The 21,764-nt window shown below is 37.7% G+C and overlaps 1 protein-coding gene across 1 annotated transcript in view; it reads right to left on the reverse strand.

Moving 5' to 3' along the window:
• Positions 1-21,764, reverse strand: part of LOC117205745 (syndecan) — a 240,953-nt gene that overhangs the window by 78,044 nt on the left and 141,145 nt on the right. The gene's annotated exons all lie outside the window — the stretch shown is intronic.

Here is a 21,764-nt window from a genome sequence, read left to right on the forward strand (position 1 = left end):
CAGTTTGTGTTTCTTCTCGATGCGAAGTTTTATCCATTGCCCATTTGTCGTCTCAGTCCTTCTGCGTCTTTTATTTCCTCCCCATCTCTCCAATCGTACCATATACTTGCCATTTGTGACCTTTTTCCAAATTCCATTCTGTTATACGCTTCGTCATTCGTTTATACCACACACGGATAAACCAAGATACAGATGACGAAAATACAGATGCTGTACACGTTTCGGTAAAACGAAAGAGCGTCCCTTGTCTTTTCCCCTGATCCCACGAACAGGATTTTCAGAGGAGATCTAATTGCTTCGTTCGAAAAAGGTTCTTTTTTTATTCGCATCGAAATGGATTTCAGATTTATTGGAACTCGACGGTTATTGTCTGCTAATGGAATGGATTACAAGACGATTGCGGGCTTTTAGAACCGCTAAATAGAGGTGGAAGAGGCGGTTCGAAATTTATCCAACTTTTCAATGTAACGCGAGTAACTCGTATGCCAAATTGTAGGATACCTTTCAAATATTCCTTTTCTTATATTCTATGCTTCACGAACGAAATACGAGCGCTTTTGTGCAGGCAAAGAGGCCCAAATTTCACGCTGATCTCTCTCTCTTCTTCTTTTATCCAGAGAAGAAAGTCTTTCGATTGAAACCGAGATGAAGTTAAGCCGCTTTATTGAAATTCCACGGTTATTGCGTGTTAATGGCGTAGATTGATCGAGGATCTCTAGGTTTCTAGAGCCGAGAGTGGACAAACGGGGACGAAACGATTAAATCGACGAATTTCGAATTTTTAACGAAATTCACGAAACCCGGGCAAGAGTTTAATTGCTTCGTTAAAAGATTTTCCGGCTGGAATTATCAATGGTTTATTGTGCGTTAACGCGGAAGAAACGAAGAATCGAAAGAAATTGAGAATTGCGAATAAAATTACACGCGACGGAATGAATAAAATTCATTAGAATTTCCTACCAGTTATTTTATTTATCCCGATTCGTATCTACATATTTTATTCGCACGCCAATTACATTTCAATGGTATAAAATCGTATTGCAATGCGATTTTAATCGACGCCAGCACGTGCATATAAGCCAATTATTAATCGCGAATTTGCCTTGCTTTTTTGCTTGCCTCGTTCGAAAGGCACTGTGTTTTTTATCGGAGCCAAGGTTGGTTTGTTAAAATTCAATTTGTCGCATGGTAATGGAAGAAGAAATTTTACGGGATATGGTCTTTAGCACGGCACAAATTTAATACAACAAAATCCTGTTATATTCGTAATCATTACATTGTGATAATTTTGCAATGGATAATTTTGACGATTCGATAGCAGGATTTTAATTCTCCGTCAAAGGGAATCGAAAAACACGCGTCCGCCACGAAATTAATTATTCCGCGATTAATTATCGCGTTCCATTCTCATCGAGAGGCACCGGCACGGCTCTCTTGTTTGCCTATATTTTATATTTAATAAAATTCATACTTCGATTGTCTAGTATCCTTGATTATGGTCGTAGAACGATTTCAGTTGAACAGGATGGAAAATGTAGAAAATAACGTGGAACATCGACGTCATTAAATTTAATTAATTTTCAGATTTTATACCGGCAACACGATACACGAGGTTTCCCTGTCCTTTTTTTTTTCTTTTTTTTTTATATTCTCGTCTCCTCGGCTTCATTTTTTCGCTGTTACGCTGCGGCTGTTTTTTGCCAATTTCATACACTGCAGTTAGCAGGATCTAATTGGTCGGAAAAATTCGCGGCGAAATCCTGTGAACGAATGATGATAACTTTTGGCGCCAATTCAACGATGTTTCGACGCTTTTTTAGTTGTGAATTTTTAGATCGCCAATTTATTGGATTTATGATTCGTCGGGACAGGTTCCAGTTAAAGCACGAAGTCTCTAGCGTTTCGAAAGTTTCGCTTTAAAAACTCGATTCGTTCATTTAAATTTCTGTTTGTGAATCTTTTATTTAATTCCCTTCGTGTTTTATATTTTTCATTTCGATAAAGTACCAGCTTCACCGACGAATTCCAACGGTTCGGTTTCGAAATTCAACGTTCGAAGATTTAAATTCGCGTCCGAAGCGCAAGCTTTCAGCTTCGCAAGGTCCGCGATTCGGATCTCGCGTGCGAAAGATTTGCATCTCGGTAATTCGCACTTGAAATTTCGTTCGACTCAGAGTGCAACAATTCGAGTTTCAGATTTTAGCCTTCGAAAGGCGACTGACAAAAATTCGATTGGCAGCGTCGCGTCTCGCTTAGAAATTCTGTAGTTTGAAGATTTGAATTTACATCTAAGCATCGACTCGAACGTTAAATTCGAGCTTCACCGATCCGGATTTCGATTCTCGAAGCTTTCCATCTCGTCGAGACATTAACGCGCCCAAAGATTCCAAGTTCAGCGACTCGATCCATCAACTCGCGAGCGTTCGCCTTCCGCCGATTCGGATTTCGACTTCGAACGTCTCGAATCTCGCCTATTGGAATTTGAAATCTCGAACGCACAAGATCCATCCTTGGCCAGTTTCCAGCTTGCAACTTTCACCGACAGATATCAAGTTTCCGACTTCCACTCTCAAATTCCAAACTTCGAATTTCATTCGCCGCCAACGCGAACGTGGAGCTGCTTCTGTCGTTAAATACGCGAAAAACGAAACTTTATTAGGTCGACGCGTATAAACGTGGTTTCCTCTTCTGAAATTCCAACTCCATTTTCTTCAATTTCCTGCCCTTCGTACACGCAGTGTCTCATTTTACTCGATTAACGAAAGTATCTTCCAAACTACATATTATTCGAGTTATTATTAATTAATTATTATTCAAATGTTTCTAACAAAAGTTACTACTTTCCGAGAGGAACATCTTAAGAAACTCATTTGGCTGGACGCGTGTTCGAGATTTCAAGGTGACATCCGTTTTTTTTAACGAAACTATACATCTTTTTGTCTAGTATTTTGTCTAGTGCGTAGACATTCAACGTGGTTTTTAATTGTTTACAAGAAAGCATCAAGGTAGATGAGTCGAAAAATGATTAATTCTGAAAGATGTTTCTTAAGGTTAATCTTGCGAAGCTTATGACAAGAACAGATAACGCAATGCTTTTATTTATGTTACATTTGCCCTTGTATTTTGTACACTAAATACGACGAGATTAACCAGTTAGTTGTTTCTGACGAGTATACTCGTCACGAAGAAATGGCGATATTTTCTGATATGAGCAACCCTGTCGGTATAATTACAAAACTAATTTATTTTGTAATTTTATAACAGTCATTTCGTTACAACTTAATTTTATATTATAACAGCTACATGTAATCTGTGTTTCACGAGTATATTCGTCATCGTTTACATTTTCCGACACGTTTTAGGTACACACTTTCCAAAGAGGATGCAACAGCTGACTGGTTAACATTGAAATATCTTTTGAACCAATTTTGAACCATTTTCACATCCAAGTATTTCGATATTCTTCTTTTTTTTTTTTTTTTTGTAGAGGATTAAACACTCCATTAAAAAGAAACAAAAGTCATCTCGATATGTCGAAAACGCCTCCTTTTTTTGGCCATAAGAAGTTCCCCCCTTGAAACAATTTGACCATAATTTGAAATAATTGACATAATAATTTGACATAAGCTTAGGAGATATCTTCTTGGATCGATTAAGATAATATATATATTTATAAGCGATCTTATTATACGTCCATCGATTACATTGATTACAACGATCATTGGTTATGTTTGCATATTATGTTTATAAATTATCTTGTCATTTGCTGGTAATTAGATTTGCTACGTAAATTCTTGGTTATATTTGCATGAAATATACGCGTGACATTATTGACATTTCTGATATTCTACGATATTTTATTATTCATTAGCGGGTGTATTATTGTTATTGAATATACAATAGCCATTGTCTATGAATAATGCATGCCAATGATTAGAATGATAATACATTATTAATTATTCTAATTTATGAATATTTTACATTATTCTACAACAATATGGTAATTCTAATCGGCACATATTCTACGAATAATATACAACTTATCATTTACGCGACATATTACATCGACGATTGTATCCTCCGATTGTCAAGACGTTGTATATCCACATCATAAATCTGCACAAACTTCGTACGAAATACGATCAACCTGTTTCACTTCGCTGAAACAACTGTTCGTCGATACTTTTTAACACTTTACCGACCGATAGCCGATTAATTGGTTTTTTCACGCCGACACTTACCGACCGATAGTCTATTAATCGGCTTTTTATCGTCGACGCTTACCGACCGATAGCCTATTAATCGACTTTTTGTCGCCGACAGTCTTTCTCATTATTTGAGCGATAATTTGTTATTTAGTACAATCTTTTTCGTTATTTGAACAATAATTTGTTATTTAGTACTAAGGTACCTTGCTCAGTTGCGTCAGTTACGTTGCTTTGTAAGCTCCCACAGTTTTATACCAATTTGAAGTATCGGAGAGTCTAAATCGAAACAGAGCCGGTGCCAGGGAGAATCGGCGTCTGAGTTGCCGGTCGGACGCGCGTATACTGTCGAACCGCTAGCGGTCGGTAGTGTTAAGGTATCGTACGAATATTAACTACGATCATTTATAATTACACAGGCTACTAGGATCGACTGTAAACTGATTCTATGGAAACAGAAAGTTGAAAATATGGAGCAAAATCGTTTCATACGTTTCGTTTGCAAAAAAATCGAGCTTCAGAATCCGACTATTTAAGGGGGTATTCTGGTCTAGAAATTTGAAAAAATCGAAAATTTTTTGTTCGTATTTCCAAAGTTTAGACATTCGAGAATATGCCCTTAAAAGGATTTGTCAAAATTTCAATTATTTTATGAGTTACAGCTATTTTTGTGACGCAGCATCTGCTTCGGTCCGACCGAAACAAACGAACAGTAGACGGTAGACGTTGTCCAGGTAAACTTGTCTCAAAACTTTAAACGCGTTTTTCTCGAAACTACTTTTTTCGAGTTGGCGTGCACGATATCTCAAGTTCTAATGAACCGATTTATTTGAAATTTGGTCTGAATATTCCTTATATACTCCTCTATCGTCCGGACCACGCTCAGCTCAAAATCTTTAATATTACTATTTTTTAAACGTTCGGAATTGTCAAAAAAACCTGCGAAATAAGAAATTTTTTTCAAACGGCCGTCATTTTGTGAAAAAATGTTGTATTGACTTTTCCAAGATTCGGACGGTAGCGGCATCCATACTAATTAAGAATCTGTTCGCTTTTTTTGTTTCAAATGACCAGAAGGGTTGATATCATGCACGCCACGACACCCCATTTTTTTTTGGCAGCACCCACTTTGCCAGCTCGCAACTTTTTAAACATTGAGTTTTTTTTTCAGTGAATTTTTTACGTAATCTCGAAATATCAATAAACAAATGCTAAAATGGAGGATAGCAAAAATATTTTTTGTTTCGCTTGTACAGAGCTTCAAAAATCGCCCGAAATTCATGCCTCTAGACCAGAATACCCCCTTAAACTGTTTCAACTTTCGAGCTGAACAAGCATAATTAATCGACAGGAGGTTTCGATTACGCGCGAGAATAAGTCGAAAGTGTGGAATACAATTTTTTCGTCGGGCGCTCCCTCCTCAAGAAAAATAAATTTGACAACGCGTCACGCGCCATGTGTACCGCATCAGTTCTTGACTAAACACGTTCCAACTTCTTCCTGTCCTTCGCGGGTACGTAGGTTCCAACGTCGTCGATTATTAGCGACGACGCGCGTCTTTCAGAAAAGGCAAAACGCCCGAAACCTGACTTTCATCACGGACAGTTTTTCGCTTTAAAGTTCCTTTGATCTGGCGTTTGCTGCCAGAGTAATTGTATTCAGGATGCCAATTTGCTAGGACGTGTTTGACGGTCATTTGACAAATTGCACGGTCGCCGCGGATTCCTAGGTTCCGACATTAGAAACTTGGCTTTCCCAAAAACGAGACCTCGAACGATTTAAAATTTTACTCCGCTTTTTCGACTTATTTCCTCACGTTCGACGATCTGTCGCCGCTCGTTTATTCAAACTTTGTCTCTACCTAGCGATGTTTGCGCTACTCTCGATCAATTTTCAAACTCGATTTCCTCCGAAACAAAGTGTTTTAGTCTGTTGATTTTCTTTCATTAAATACAGTTTTACTTATCTTTTTACTCATTAACCTTATTATTATTATTTGCCTATTAATTATTAATCATCGATCTATTTCCTCACGTAGAACCACCCAATGTAACCAGTTACGAATTATTAGGTCGTCCTGAAAGTTTCGTTTTATAAGCAAATAATGGATGCACAACATTTTCCGTTTTATATTATTTTATCGAACTAAAGAAGATATTAAGGATCACAACGTTCGACAGATTGGGTTTCATGTTCGTATAAAGATGCATCGTCGTAGAAGACGCGTTTGTAAAAGAAAGACACTTTTACCTAACCTAATATCTCTTATATATATAATTAATTAATTAAAAAATATATATATAATTTCATTATAACAATAACGAAATTCACAAGTTCGTATAAAATACAAGCGATCGGTTGGACTTTTCAGAAACGAAAAATTAATGATACGCAAAGATAAATATGATATATTTGCAGGAATACGTTGGAGGATAGCTATCTGTTCAAAAGTTATTTTATCGAAGATGCCCAGAAACACGCGAATTTAGTTTTCTCGTGTCAGCTTGGAAACTAAGTGATTGCGGATTTTGTCAATACCACCTAATGACAAAATCCGCAATCACTTAGTTGCCAACCCAATATTACGTACAATGTTTCGAAGGAAATGTCCACGTTAGTGGTAAATGTTTTGTACAAAAACAACGTTTCCTAATAAATTACGTATCGTTAACCGTATAGACGAGCATCGGAGCTTGATAGAAAAAAAAAAAAAAAAAAAAGGAAAAAGAAAGCAAAGGGATCGCGTTCGCGGTCCAACGACATCCATTGTCTGACGATCGGCCCTCCTGTTCCTCGTTGCCCTACGCGATAAACTCGAATGGAACGGCGTAAGCTCGGCGAAACTGTTCGATCGACCCTTGTTTTACTCCTTTCGACGCGACCCTGCTGCACGGCATTCAATTAAACTGCAGGTCACTCGATTTACCAAGCAAAAGGAACAAAGAGAAGGAAAGAAAAGCTGAACATCGATCGAATGGTTGGTTGCTGCAAGTGTTCTCAAACGAGGCATTTTATTAAATCTTTCTGCGAGCTTTTCGTCGAGAGGTGCTAGCAGCTGCTGCATCTTTTTTCGGGGATGGGGAATAACACAGGTTGAGGCGGAGTAACACGTTGCAGGCGGTTACGAAGTGACTTTTTATGAAAAGGCAACAAGCGAAAACGTGGAATAAGATTTTTTCATAGCGCGTCGTTTTTGGTTCTCCGGGAAATCGAGTTTGAAAATTTCTCCACCGCCGACTTGCCTACACGATTATCCTACGCGCGGAAAAAACAATAAAAACGCGTGGAATCGAGAAGACAGAGTTTTTAAACGCGTTCGGTTAAGAATCCAACTCGTACGATAAATTTTCAAAATTTGCTTCTCTCGGAAACAGAGCGTCTTGGGTGGGAAAATTGTATTCCACGTTCTCGATTTATCTTCGCGCGTGGAATAACCCGCCGTCGATTATTTATTCCCGTCCAGTGCGGAATTAGCCACGTTCGAGTATAGTTGGTAAATTTTCAAACTCGATTCCCTCGAAAACCAGGCGTCGTACGAGTAAACGTCGTCGAATATTTTCCTCTTGTCTTTTCACGTGCTATCGCTTCGTGTTTGCTTGCATACGTGTTATTCAACCGGTATAATAGGAATATAGAAAAGGCTTAAGAATTTCGTCGTAACCCGAAGCCGATTCTCGCGAGACAACGCTGTCTCATCGGGCAAAAGTAAACTCTGCACGGTGGCCGCGTTCTCGAAAGAGCATAATACGACGCGGCTAAGCTATTGTTAGTTTTTATCATTATTGCCGAGCCGCGTCGGCTCAGAATCGAAACGAGAACGCTACTTTCAAGCATAGGTCGTCCGAAAAGTTTCTTTCGTTTCGTAAGGTGATAATAGATGAACAACAATTTCTGTTTTATATTATTTTATTGAATTAGCTATGATCCATTTCGTTCTGTTTCTATTATTATGTTCGTGCATAATTCAAGAAACCAATATAAAACAAAAAGCATCGTGCGTTTGTTATTTCCTTATAAAACGAAAGAAACTTTTCGGACGACCTAATAACTCGGTTCGGTTCTTTCTTCGTATCTGTGTGTGTATGGAAAATACAAGTCGAAATAACATTTCTTCTTCCATCGAATACGATCGAAACGAATCAACTGTAACGAATATCTTTCTCACTTTCGAACGTATTATAAGTCCCATTCTTTAAAAGAAAATAATTTTCAATGTTTTTGCTTCTAGTACTTAAAAGTACCGTGTAAAAATCATATTTATACCAGTAAATATAATCTCTGTTGTACAACAACGACGGCTAGTCCGAACGAAGATTCGTTACACGATATTTTTCTTTTAACTGTGTTTTTTCGTTGCTAACATACCAAGGTGCATCTATCAAGGATCTTAGAGTTTTCGATTGCAATCGTTGAAGAATTTCTATGTTGGAATTACTCGCTGTTCCCCATCGTTGGATCCCATAGGTCCAAGCAAGTTTTAATATGACCTTATGTAGCATTATTTATCTGCACGCTTAAGTTGGAACGTCTGCCAATGAGCCAGTAGAATTTTTTAAATTTTGCCCCAAATTGTTTGGATTTATGTGTCGTTTCCATGTCATTCTTCTGTCCACAATCACGCCCAGATATCTGACTGAATCTTTCTTTGGGATTGGAATATCATTTATGGTCACCTGTGGGCAGGATTGGAAGATGGTGAGACAAAGAAAGTACCGAGACGCGTGCAAATTCGTATCGACGAAGATCCTGCAAATCGTTTACTAAATAAATCTAAAACTATTTTGCTTCAAATTGTTTGGATTTATCTACGATGTGTCGTTTCCATGTCATTCTTCTGTCCACAATCACGCCCAGATATCTGACTGAATCTTTCTTTGGAATTCGAATATCGTTTATGGTCACCTGCGGGCAGGATTGGAAGATGGCGAGACAAAGAAAGTACCGAGACGCGTGCAAATTCGTATCGACGAAGATCCTGCAAATCGTTTACTAAATAAATCTAAAACTATTTTAATACGAATTCTAAGTGTACTCTTAGCATCGCTTTACTTTTATTTCTCCAATTAAGATGCACAACTCTCAACAGTTATAAATGGCTTTCTAACTCCGTGGAAATTCTCCTAACACTGTCTAACACGGATCCTTAAATGGATTAACGAGGTTGGATGTCGGGGGCGCGGTGATCGATCCGGCATATTGCGTCTAATTAAAGTCTAATGCGCGAGGCTTCGGTTCGATTTCCGGTAGCTCGGCGTCACGCGGAATCCCGCTAATTGCACCACCAAAGCCACGTTCCTCTCTCACCCTCCCGTTTCCATCCCCTCGACGGTCTAATATTCCCGTTCATTTAGTTCCAAGCGTATCCTATCTACCTACCTACCTTGGCTTCGTATCGTCCGCAATACACGAAAATTCCTTTTGAGAACCGTCCACGAAGTTGCCCTACGCGAAGTATCTCGATAATTCCATTCGGCAGCCTCCTACGATTAGGATGCTCTTTCTACTCGTCCGCGATTACACGTAGATTCTGCAAGTTCGAAGGAAATTCCTTCCAGCACACGGTTCGATCTTCGAGTTCTTACAGCTTCGAGCCGAGCTCTGCCATTTCGAATAACGTAAATTGAATTAATCCGTTTCAGACGTTTGAATGTGGCTCGGTACGCGACGCACTCTGCTGCAAAAGGCAGCTGAAACTGCGGAAAAGTGTATTTTCATTTTCTCGTGTTCTTTTTTTTTTTTTTGAACAGGCAAAAGCGTGCACTTCGCAACGTGACCGACCGCAGTTTCCTCGAAAAATTATCGATCGCGGCAAATTCGACCGAACGCTTTGTTCGAACGCTTCGACCTTCGAGTTTTCGCTCCAGTTTCGCAGCTGAATTTTCTTTCACATTTTTATTCCAACGTCCCAATCGTTCCAACTTGCGCAGTTCAATGTTCTTTCGTAAATGGTGCCACGTTTCTTTATGGAGAATTTTGTCTTACGGAAACGACGATTGCAGCTTTTTAGTGCATAGCGTAGCGTATCACATTGGGCTGGCAACTAAGTGATTGCGGATTTTGTCATTAGGTGGTAATGACAAACCCCGCAATCGCTTAGTTGCCAATCCAATAGAACGAAGAATCCTGTCGTTTAGAATGAAGAATTGTTAATGCAATGTAAGTGTAGACTGAGGAACTTGAAATTTGTTATATATGTTGCTTATGCTTTGGGAGAAATTAGCATAATTTTTTAGTTTGAACGCGTATAGTAGGGAATAGGAGAATTCTTAAACTTTGAAAATGAAGTATTTTTATATTTTCGAAGACGTCGTGGTTAGACAATTTTTAGGATGAAAAATTATTACGTAATTGCAGATTAACTAACTCGAGATTTCTTACATATTTCGTCGATATGTTATATCGTATTAAAATTAGGTTGTCCGAAAAGTTTCTTTCGTTTTATAAGGAAATAATAGGCGCACGATGTTTTTTGTTTTATTTTAGTTTATCGAATTATGCACGAACAGAATAATAGAAATAGAATCAATAAAATAATATAAAACAGAAATTGTTATTCGTCTGTTATCACATTTAAAACGAAAGAAACTTTTCGGACAACCTGATATCATATATCTTAGTCATATTAGAAAGCACAGCGTTATTTTTCAGATTGAATGTATTAAACAATGGTGGGTAAAAGAATTTTTAAACTTCAAAGGAGATTGTTCTTATTTAAAGGCATCACGATTAGACAATTTTTATGACGAATTTGTAGATTAACACTAGAACTATCGATAGTCAAAATGACTGGTCTTTAAAAAATTCGTAATAATAGAATATTTGTATATTTATTGATTTATTACTTTCTTACAGAAGGAATTCCATGTTATGTGGTACATTTTTGGTATTATTAATCCATCTGGGATCCCTAAACGAGGGTTGACACATTTATAAAATTGTAGAACCAGTCATTTTCACTGACGTGGTATTTCTAGCGTTAGCATCTAGCGATGTAGCGATCGATTCGGAATTTTCCCGATAACCGATATCGTCATATCGAATGATACGCGGTAAAAATTTGAAAACGTGTGGCAAGTTGTACAAAACGGGGAAATTGGTTAATTGAGGTTCGATAAACAGATCGCAGGATCCTTTTACACTTTGACAAGTAGCGGTCATTTCGACTGTTATTGGTATAACTAGCTTTGATACAAAATTATTTTCAGTTTGAATACACAAAAAGCAAATTAAAATTCATTATATTATTCCTTTAATTATCGTTACGAAAGTCATTACGTCATTGCCTAAAAAAAGAATATAACATGAAGTAGGAATTTTTAAATAAAATTGTAATACCAGTCAATTTGACCGGTGTAGTAGTAGTTCTAGTGTTAAGGGGCTCGAAACTTTTTGTATATATTTGACTATGTTGTGAGAGAATATAGCATAATTTTTATGTAATTATCTCTGGTATTATTCAAGTTATTATAATTTTCCATGCAATTTTCAACGATTTCTATGATTTCAATATTGTCGTATCCATTTGAAATAGAAAACATGCATATAATCCTTGTTGGAGTTACGCGAAAAAGATATATTTTTAACATTATTATTTTCGATATTACCCATCAATTCACTACTATTACTAAGAATAGTGAACACACGTATATGTAAAAGTAAACGCAGATAAAAATAAATTCGCGAATTTGTTTAATTTACAGAAACAATCATGCAGAGGTTGAAATTTTAGTCGAATAATCGTATTTGACCGGAAAAATCGCTGGCATAAAATCGTTCGCTAAACTTGTGCCATAAATCCCTTTAATTTGTATAAATAATCCTAATAAAAAAGCTACCATGACAAAACTTCCGATTTAAATGTATTTCATTTACACGTTGAATCGCACAAAGGTAAACTTTCAACCTATTTGTTCCTATCAAAAAATACCAGCGTGAAAATAAAATTGCCAAATTAGAATTAAAAAGTTCATTTAATCTACGCAATTGGTCGTACCAATGTAAAATAGTAAATATGAAAATAATAGAACTAATTTATCGCCGGCGCGCCATATAAAATTAAAAATCAGCTTTATGCAAATTACGACATAAAGATAAATTTTCCATTAAGTTCAAAATGTAACCAACAGGAAACTTCCGCAACGATCCCATTGGGCGGCGAGAAAGGTTGAAAGAAAGGGTTCTGAGGGTCAATAGGAGATAGGCTGGTACTGCACATGGGCTGTACAGGAAATCCTTAGGGACCGTGTTAGGATAAGCGGCTTAGTTATGCTTAACCTTAGGGAACTGTGACTACATTTCTGAATCTCTCAGCTACGATTCTCTCTCCATGGCAAATACTGACCAACGAGAATTCGACGCGAACGTGCTTTTGGTAGATCACTGGCTATCGACAGAATGCTATACTTGTGTTATTTCGCTGTTAAACTGTTAAATTGTTACACGATAAAAAACGATAGAATGACGAAAATTGTAATTCGTAGAAACTGCGAGTAGTAGGAAATTGATAGAGAGATCGACATGTTTCTTCGACTTTTTAAATGAAAATTCCGTTTATCAAAGTGAAGTTCCCGTTTAAATCAACGTGTTGGAATTTTTTATCACGCGTAGCTTCGATACAAAGGGTTGGCGATTTGTAGAGAAAATTTCTCAAGTAAATTCCATTGTATCGGATAGAAGATATATCGTCTGCAAATAAAGTTATTATTTTTCGATGGCAATAAACTAACTGCGATTTGTACGAGAAAGTTGCGTTATATCGTATAAGCAGTTGAATGTTACAAAGTGTGCATGGGTTCTGACTTCTGACGAACTTCTGCACGATGTTCTTAAAATCCGGGGAGAAAAGAGTTCTTAAAACTTATTGCTATAATATAACTTATTACTATACTGTAGGAAACTTATTGTGTGTATGCTGGCCAGAAGAGTACGGCGAACTTCTACAAGAAAAATTTCATAAAAGGAATTTCCCAAGGTAAAAGGCAAGGCGCCACGTTGCGAGTACGTTGCAGCTCTACAAAAGGCTGTACGCAATGAAAAAAGAAACGCGAGAAAATTTAACGTTCGATATTATTTTCTATTAAATTGCACAATGTGTCAAAATGCTATCCAACTAAACTATAATAAAGACACAGACAATTCTCCAATTTTTTTCCCCTGTTTTTATTGATTGTTGAAGGGTTTAATAGGTTTGACGACAATCGATCATACAACAAAATTTCACGGATAGTACCATTGAATTCCAACTAAAAAGCGACCATTCCATATACATACATGGCCAATGAAAGCGATATACAGTGGTATGAAATAAAACTTTGAGTGGTTACAACCCATTGATCTAGGCTGGCGCTGTACACAGACAGCGCTGTCAGTTTTTCGAAATTCGTCCCGTAAAAGCAGAATGTGCCAGGATGGAAATTAAGCTTTTTCACATTGCAAAGGAATTATTTCCCAGTTGGCGATGATCCAGTCCTAATCAAGCCCGGACTGTGCATCTTCGTGTATTTTTATATTTTTATCTTCTACCAGCATAATTAAAGAAAAACAAGCTACGTTACTCGCTCTATTCCACTGAATGTTATCATGAAAATTTAACTTTGAAAATTCTACACGTTCTTGTAGATTACGTTCATTGCGCGCATTTTATCAACACGAAATATTTACGAACGTAATTAAAGAAAAGAAACGTAAACTACTTTGATCTACTAAATATTATAATGAATATTCTACTTCGAAAATTCTACACGTTTTCGCCTGTTACACGCGCTGTATGCATTTTCGTAGCTTCGAATATCCCACGTGTAGCATACAGATCCCTGAGAATTTGTAAAACTGTAACTTCTGATCGACTTCACCTAACTCTTTAATATTCTTAAAAAAGACGGAATAAGGGACCTATTACCCAGCCAAATGCGTTTGAATCTCCAGCATCGCAGGGAAAACGGCAAACCAACCAAACATCGTGGAGAAGACACCGAACTCAATTACACCGGAGGCAAATAGAATTTTCCGTAACGTAGAAAGTCGCGAGTCCCCTCTGTGTCGATGGAAGAGGGCTGTGTAAAGTCGACGTTAAGTCGGCGAAGTCGGCCGATGTAAGAGAAGACTAACCCGTATTTGCTAACGCGCGAATACATCCTTCCTAACAGAACGCTCTATTTCACTCTATTTCCATAATATACGGGGTGACCTGTAAATGAGATCGCCTAAAACATACATCGTCAAGATATGGAACGAGTAAACAAATAAACCGATTGAAATCTTGTAAAAGAGATTAGAGAAAATTATGTTCACGGTCTTTTATCTTCCCTTCTTCTTTCTTCTTATCCGAGTCTACCCAAACCTCAAAGTGGTCCTTAACATACTTTCCAAGTACATTTTTGGTAACAACAATTATTATTATTGAATTACCCGGTAAGTGCGTCTATTTTAAAAGTTGCATATCGATCAAAATTTTTAGCTTTTTGACAAAAAATATACGGTGCCCCTACGCTGTGCAAGCAGATCGCCAGAAATTGTACAGATTAAAAGTATACGACGATTTACAGCGGCATGGTACCGTGAGAAGGACTTCCATACAACTATAAATAAGATAGATATTCGGATGATCCTCGTTTACTCTGGGTCACCCTGTATCTCTTTCCACGTTTTGCGCGCCACTTCTGCCTTATCCGTCGCCTAAGATTCAGGAGAAGCGACAGAACCCAATTTCCACGATCCATATTCGGCTTAAACACATTAACGGGTCTGCAGCGGAGCGCAGAGCAAATATACAGCGTCGAGTTTCCTCTCTGTCTAGCCTATGTTCACTGGTTCGCGACACTAGCTCCTCCTATGCCGCTTACTTCGTCTACCGCTCTCGGTGCTTCTTCCAGGTAACCTCCTCCGTGGAAATGGAAGCCGAGACACAGATTACGCTTCTTGCCTGGGCACGCTGCTTTGATTTTCTGCCGAGGATTAAGTGGAACGACGCGAATATTCGCCTGGCTCTGGCATCTCTGTGTCAGATGTTTTATTAGGCGTTGCGCAGCATGATGGAACGATTGCAGGTGACAGTGCTGGGAATGATGGAGTACCTTGAAATCTTCGAAATATCATTCTTTTAAGGCTTTTAAGCCATCGAGCGTTTCATTTATTTCTAAATAAAACAATACCCCGTCTTACAATATCGTATATGTCGTGTACAATATATTATATTGTAAAAAAATTGTTTGGTCAGGCGTTGTTTCGGAACACGATGAAATAATTGGCGATAACGGGGCAATTTTTTGAAACTTTTTTTTTTTTTTTTGAGGTTTTGCTGCTCGTTGAAGGCTTGGCTCGCACCGATATGGAACAATACCTACGTGTTCCCATGTATTTTTTTTTTTTTATCCACGTCATGTAGCACGACGATATGTTTGATAATAATGGGATAACTTTCAAATGTTCGGAACCCGGCTCTTTTAAGGTTTTTAGCTCATTAAGGGCTTAGTTCATATCGGGGTAGAACAATAGCCGCAGGTTGCCAGCGTTTTAGTGCAATTTCGTTTATTAGACGTCGTGCAGCACGATGGACTAATTGGAAGTAACAGTATTGGGAATGACGGAATATTTTGAAACCTTCGAAACGCGATGTTTTAACGTTTTCAATTCAAATGGAGCTTCTAGTGAACTAGAATACCAACTATACTACGCCATTAATACTAATAATACGAATAATACTATGAATATCAAGGTAGAAGAATATGAATTGGAAACATTGGTGGTTCGCTGGGACAGTATATCGTGGTGTCCACGTTATTATTACACAACTATCGATTTTCTCGCTGCCTACTATTTTTGCATCTCCGTCTCGGTTCTTTGATCTTCGTTAACCCTAGAGACACGAAGTTTCCCGTACCATTTACCTTCCTCTGGTAATATTTCAACCCTTTCGCTCTATTCCTTACGCGCTCTAAAACACGTTGTCACGTTTCACCAATCGAAACTTGATTGATTCTACCAAGAATGAAATGATCCAATACTCTGGAATTCCCAAAAACTAAAGAAACGATAAAAATAAAAAAAGGACGAGATATTAATGCGTCTTGCAACGTGCATATAATTTATTCGGAAATTGAACTAATCAATTTCTATAGCTCGTTACATTCTACGGCTCGGAAACGAAACGATTTATCTGCACGGCGTTGATTACACTTTGTCTTACCGTGTGTCTCGTTTGCACACATTTGTACGGATAAATCAAAAACACGGCACACCCCTTGTTTCACAATGTTATTCATTTCTGTCTGCAGATATCGTGATTTAGTTAGCAAAGTTCGCTGCTTTTTTCCCCTGTCTGTTGCGTATATGCTCATTTATAACCATAAATAAATAGCATAACTTTTGACGAGTACAAATGTTGATCCACGCAATATCTGCTCCTATCACTGGAGATATCGAACCCTTAACCACACACAGTAGCAGGAAAAAAATATTCCCGTACACGCTCGTTTTTCAACCGAGGGTACCTTTTTCGTTCGTCGACTTTTACATTTCATTTTCACGGTATCGAATTTCTGCAGTCGCGTGAGAACACTGGCGAATGGGTTGGCAACTAAGTGATTGCGGATTTTGTCAATACCACCTAATGACAAAATCCGCGATCACTTAGTTGCCAAGCCAATATACCATGCTTCGAACTACTTGTCGTTGTTAATTTCTTTATGTCGAAGCGATCACCACTTCTAAGAAAGCTCTACATCTGGTCTTTTTAGTTTTCTCAACTGAAGCCATCGACAGCGTATGGACAAAAGACTGGGACGTGGGCAGACCATAAACAGTAGACAGGCGACGTTGGCTTTTCAGTTATAGGGTGACACTACTAGCGTGCGGATCTGGACCAGCTGAAATTGTATAATATTCTTACTTATAATTACACTTCTGTATTAAAATATATTTTCTACCTTACAATTTATCCACGAGTTTCTCTGTTACACATACATCAAATAACCCCAACACTTTACATAAAGTCGCATCCACCACTGTCCATGCAATGACCACGGTCGTTAGCGACTATTTGTACATTCGGTGGCTCGTTAAATTCCGTTCTTGATACTTCAGTTTCTTTACGCAAGTCGATAACCTCTTGCTGGCACGGGATCGATGTGTGAGAACATCCTTGAGATTATTGTCCACGCTACGCTTTTTCCCTTCTTCGTTGTACAGAGGACATCCCATGACTATACGACTGATCGATAGTCTCACGTCGCACACGTCGCATTTAACAGCAATATTTTCCATTATGTACAACGTACGTACGCGTGAGTACGTTGATCTCATCCTGGTTATCGTGGTCTGCTCTTTACACTGCGGATACGTTTTCGAATCACACAAGCTGGCAGTTCATTTATGGAGCGAGTTGAAACTACTTAATTACTATATAACCGGCATAATAAATACAATGGCGTGCGCAAATAGCTGTTATAACCACTGTCTGTGCGTTACCGTGAAATCGAGGTAATTTTATCGCGCGATAAACATTTCAATTCGAACTTCACGAATTGTGTGATTAAGTAATCGTAATTGAAGATTATTGAGAGAAAGCAGATTTCGTAACGATGCTTTTGTAACGTTTGGATTAAAAATAATTCCAAGTCTGAGAAAGAGGATAGAGTGATACGAGGATTCGGAAATCGCAAGCAAAGTCGGCGACATGCTCTACTGAATCGAGAAATCGATAGGTTCGTTTCCAAGACCTGTCGTAGCTATGGACAAATCGTTAGGCGTTGGCCAAGAACCAAAATATGCCAACTATTTACGGATCGATATCCATGGGCCCACGATTCAGTGTTACGTCCCTGTGCTACATTCGTTTTACCCTCGTGGCGATGTTCTCCCACCACATGAAAATTTGGCTGCGTTATGGCCAACGAGGGTAAGTTTGTTGATAAATATTCAGGCTTGAAAATGTAAATGTAAATTTCAAAGTTTGCTCGTATTTTTCTCATGCGGTGAATTTATATTGTCGGTACATCGATAGAATTTTTTTTTTTTACGTGGATAATTTTTCATTGTATTCTTTTCAATTACGTGTAATCAGTTTTGATTGTAAAAATTCAGTAACGAAAATAATTGTTAATTATATATAATGGTAACTGTGTTTATGAGAGAATAAAGTTATGGTGTCTATATAGTTAGGGTAGTTGTCTGCAAGGGTGATTTTTGTGATATGGATATTTAAATTGGGGATGGTGACCGAACAATTCTATTATGTTCCACCAATAATTTTCTATGATTGAATAATAATTTTAATTCGATGTTTACTTTACGTCTGCTGTTTAAAAGTTAATTTACATTTTCAGTGGAACGTCATTTTTTCGACTGATTCCTCTGGAAACTACGTATTTTCCAAAAAAGAATCTCGATCTTCCTACATTATCAATCGTAATATTTCTTCTTCCTAAGTTTCTAATTGACGTTTTAAAATTCTATCAAACGTCTATAAAAACTAATTTCACAAGAGACCCCTCAAAATTGATTACACCGATACGATGATCCTTCTGCTTGCGGATATTCCGCGATATAACTAACAACAAAAGAAATCCATACAACCAGGCAATTACACGACTGAAATAAGAAATCTCCTCGTAAAATTAATTTCATTTAACACCGAATACCTACAAGTGGAATGCAAAATTCGACTCGTTCGATAAAGACATGAAATGGAGCATTGATTTTGCAATAATTCTACGTGTTTCAAGCGACCAATCAATTGTAAAATGCGGTTGCAGAGCGCTCGGAACGGCTCGTTTATTTTACAGCAATTCTATCTACCGTAGAAATATTTCATCAATTTCTGGATAATTATCTTTATTAGAAGTTGCTCAGGCGTATAACAATTCAGTCTCTGTTAATATTACGACTACGTTCTACCTGTCTAAAGTAGCTTAGACGTTTTGTAACAATTATTGGATTTCATTTGAACCGTGTTCCAAACTGTGAACAATTATAATAATTGTAGAAATATTACAATGCAGATAAATATATAGCTATATATATATATATATATATATATATATATATATATATATATATATATATATATATATATATATATATAGGTACAGAGAGTTTATACCTGAGTAATTATGAAATTTCTGCCTTATCAAGTTAATTATTGCGATGTAGAGATTTCAATTAAACGCATTCATCGCCACTATCATTCCACGAAAATTATGTTATAATTCATATAAGTGCCCTTGATAGAAACTTGCACAGTGATGCTATAGGAAACTTGTCTAAAATTTTGTCAATTGACGACCAGCTAATTGCGTTCTGATCGAATTGCAACCTTCGAATGTTCGTTGGAAACCGTTGATTCTAAATTTATGACAAAATGTGGTATGTTTCTTTCGTGAGCAAAATCGTGGTTGCAGACAGTCGTAAAAAGAAAGCCATGTAAGGAACCTCGTTCTCTTTACGCTTTAGATACTTTAGCTTTGTTTTTATTTAAAAAAGAGCTAACGAAACTTCGTGTCGCGTTACGAATTTCCATCGTCCTCAAACTAGGAATGGTAAGACATTTTCAAGTCATCGAAATGAGATTTTAGAAGGCTTTCTGACTTTTTACAGTTGTTGCTGATTGTTTATTAAGAATATTTTGAACAGTTCTAAACTGATGCATTTGTTATTCGATTTAAGTGTTAAGAAATAATGTACAATTAAAAAATTACCTTCACAATTGTAGGTTCTATTTTTGGAAAAGTATCGCAACCATAAATCGTACTCGTATCGTAGCAAAACTGATATCGCGATATGCCTAGAACGCGAATCTCTGTAGAGTCTAATTTTCAGAGATACACTTGAAAGATCACGCTGATCCAGCCATTGTGCATCGTATTAGGTCGTCCGAAAAGTTTCTTTCGTTTTATAAGATGATAATAGATGAACGACAATTTCTGTTTTATATTATTTTATATAATTTTTTTATTATCATTTTATTCGTGAATAATTCAATAAATTAATATAAAACAAAAAAACATTGTGCGTCTATTATTTCCTCATAAGACGAAAGAAACTTTTCGGACGACCTAATACTTGGAAAATTACATCAACTTTCACTGTCATCTTGATATGAAAATAAAAAGCCTGCCATTCAAACAGAATCTCATTTGGCTAATTTAATTCAACGTTATACAAATGAACAGTTCGTAAGAAATTACGCAAAACCTTAATTATTCCAAATTATGTCAAACGTTAAACATTCCACCACGCAAGGTAAATGTTAAAAAGCTCGAGTTGCGCGTAATTTCTCTATCGGTTCACGCGTTTACCTAATTGTTACAGTCAGTGCCAAGGCTGCAGAAAGATCGAAAGGATATCCATGGAACAATGTAACAGTCGCAACATTTAACAAAACTGATGATACACTGTCGTACCGCATAATACTCAACACGTGGATCAAAATGTCCTCGCTATTTCATATTACGTTGTCCCAAAAGCTTGTTTCCTTTTCTCAGAAGCAAATATTAAATGCACAACATTTATTGTTTCATATTATTTCGTTCTATCTACAGGGTGGTCGGTAACTGGTGGTACAAGCGGAAAGGGGGTGATTCTACGCGAAAAAAGAAGTCGAAAATATGGAATAAAAATTTAAAAAATTAAAAAAATAACGTCAATCGAGACAACGATCTACAGTGAGATCGGTTATAACGAGACGCGATAAAGTGCACGCGTACTGAGCGAAAATTCAAAGTCGATTTTCTCGAAAACAAAGCGTCGAACGAAAAATTGTTATTCTATATTTTCGACTTCTTTTTTCGCGTAGAATCACCCCCTGTACCACCAGTTACCAATCACCCTGTATATCTTTGTAACGAAAGAAACTTCGGGACAACCTAGCACATCTATTTCACATATATTTCTATCACGGATACTCTGCAACGTATCTATTTCCTAAAGTACAGGTACACGTATTTCCCGAACGAAAATAATTTGCATTGCGAAACGCGAGAAGGGCACACGGAGCATCGCTTGTTCGCATCAAACTTAACAATCGACCTGCGACTTAAAATTCCAAAGGGACGCTGGCCATTGAGCCGGAAGTAACGCGGCTATTTCGTTAACTCGCCGGTTAATGAACGGCCAACTAAAAGGCGGAGGGTGAACGGGGGTGTGGGGTGGATACAGTTACTAATGCCCGTAATTAAGTGCAAGATACGAGATAGTAGGAAGGAAAAGGAAGGGTGGGCGACGTTAGCAGTTGCAGGAGGAGGAAGCTGGGCGACAAATTACAAACTTGGGAAATACGATTCGCGAAGCAGCAGAAAGAGGGAACGCGCGCTGGGGAAAGGGGTAAAAGGGTTGCTCGCGCTCGCGAGTCTAACAAAGCGTTTGTTCCCGCATCCAGCCTTGATACCCAAATTAAATCATTCTGCAGAGAACCAGGTCTGTTCCCGCTTTATGCAAATCAACGACACACTGCAGCGCGTTAATGTACCGCGATATTTCATTACCATGCGCGCGCGCGTACACGCGCAAGCGACAAAGAGAGGAGAGAGAGAGAGAGAGAGAGAGAGAAATGGGGGTAGTTCTGCG

Source organism: Bombus bifarius, unplaced genomic scaffold (assembly GCF_011952205.1).
Source record: "Bombus bifarius isolate JDL3187 unplaced genomic scaffold, Bbif_JDL3187 scf7180000007992, whole genome shotgun sequence".
Taxonomy (NCBI): domain Eukaryota; kingdom Metazoa; phylum Arthropoda; class Insecta; order Hymenoptera; family Apidae; genus Bombus; species Bombus bifarius.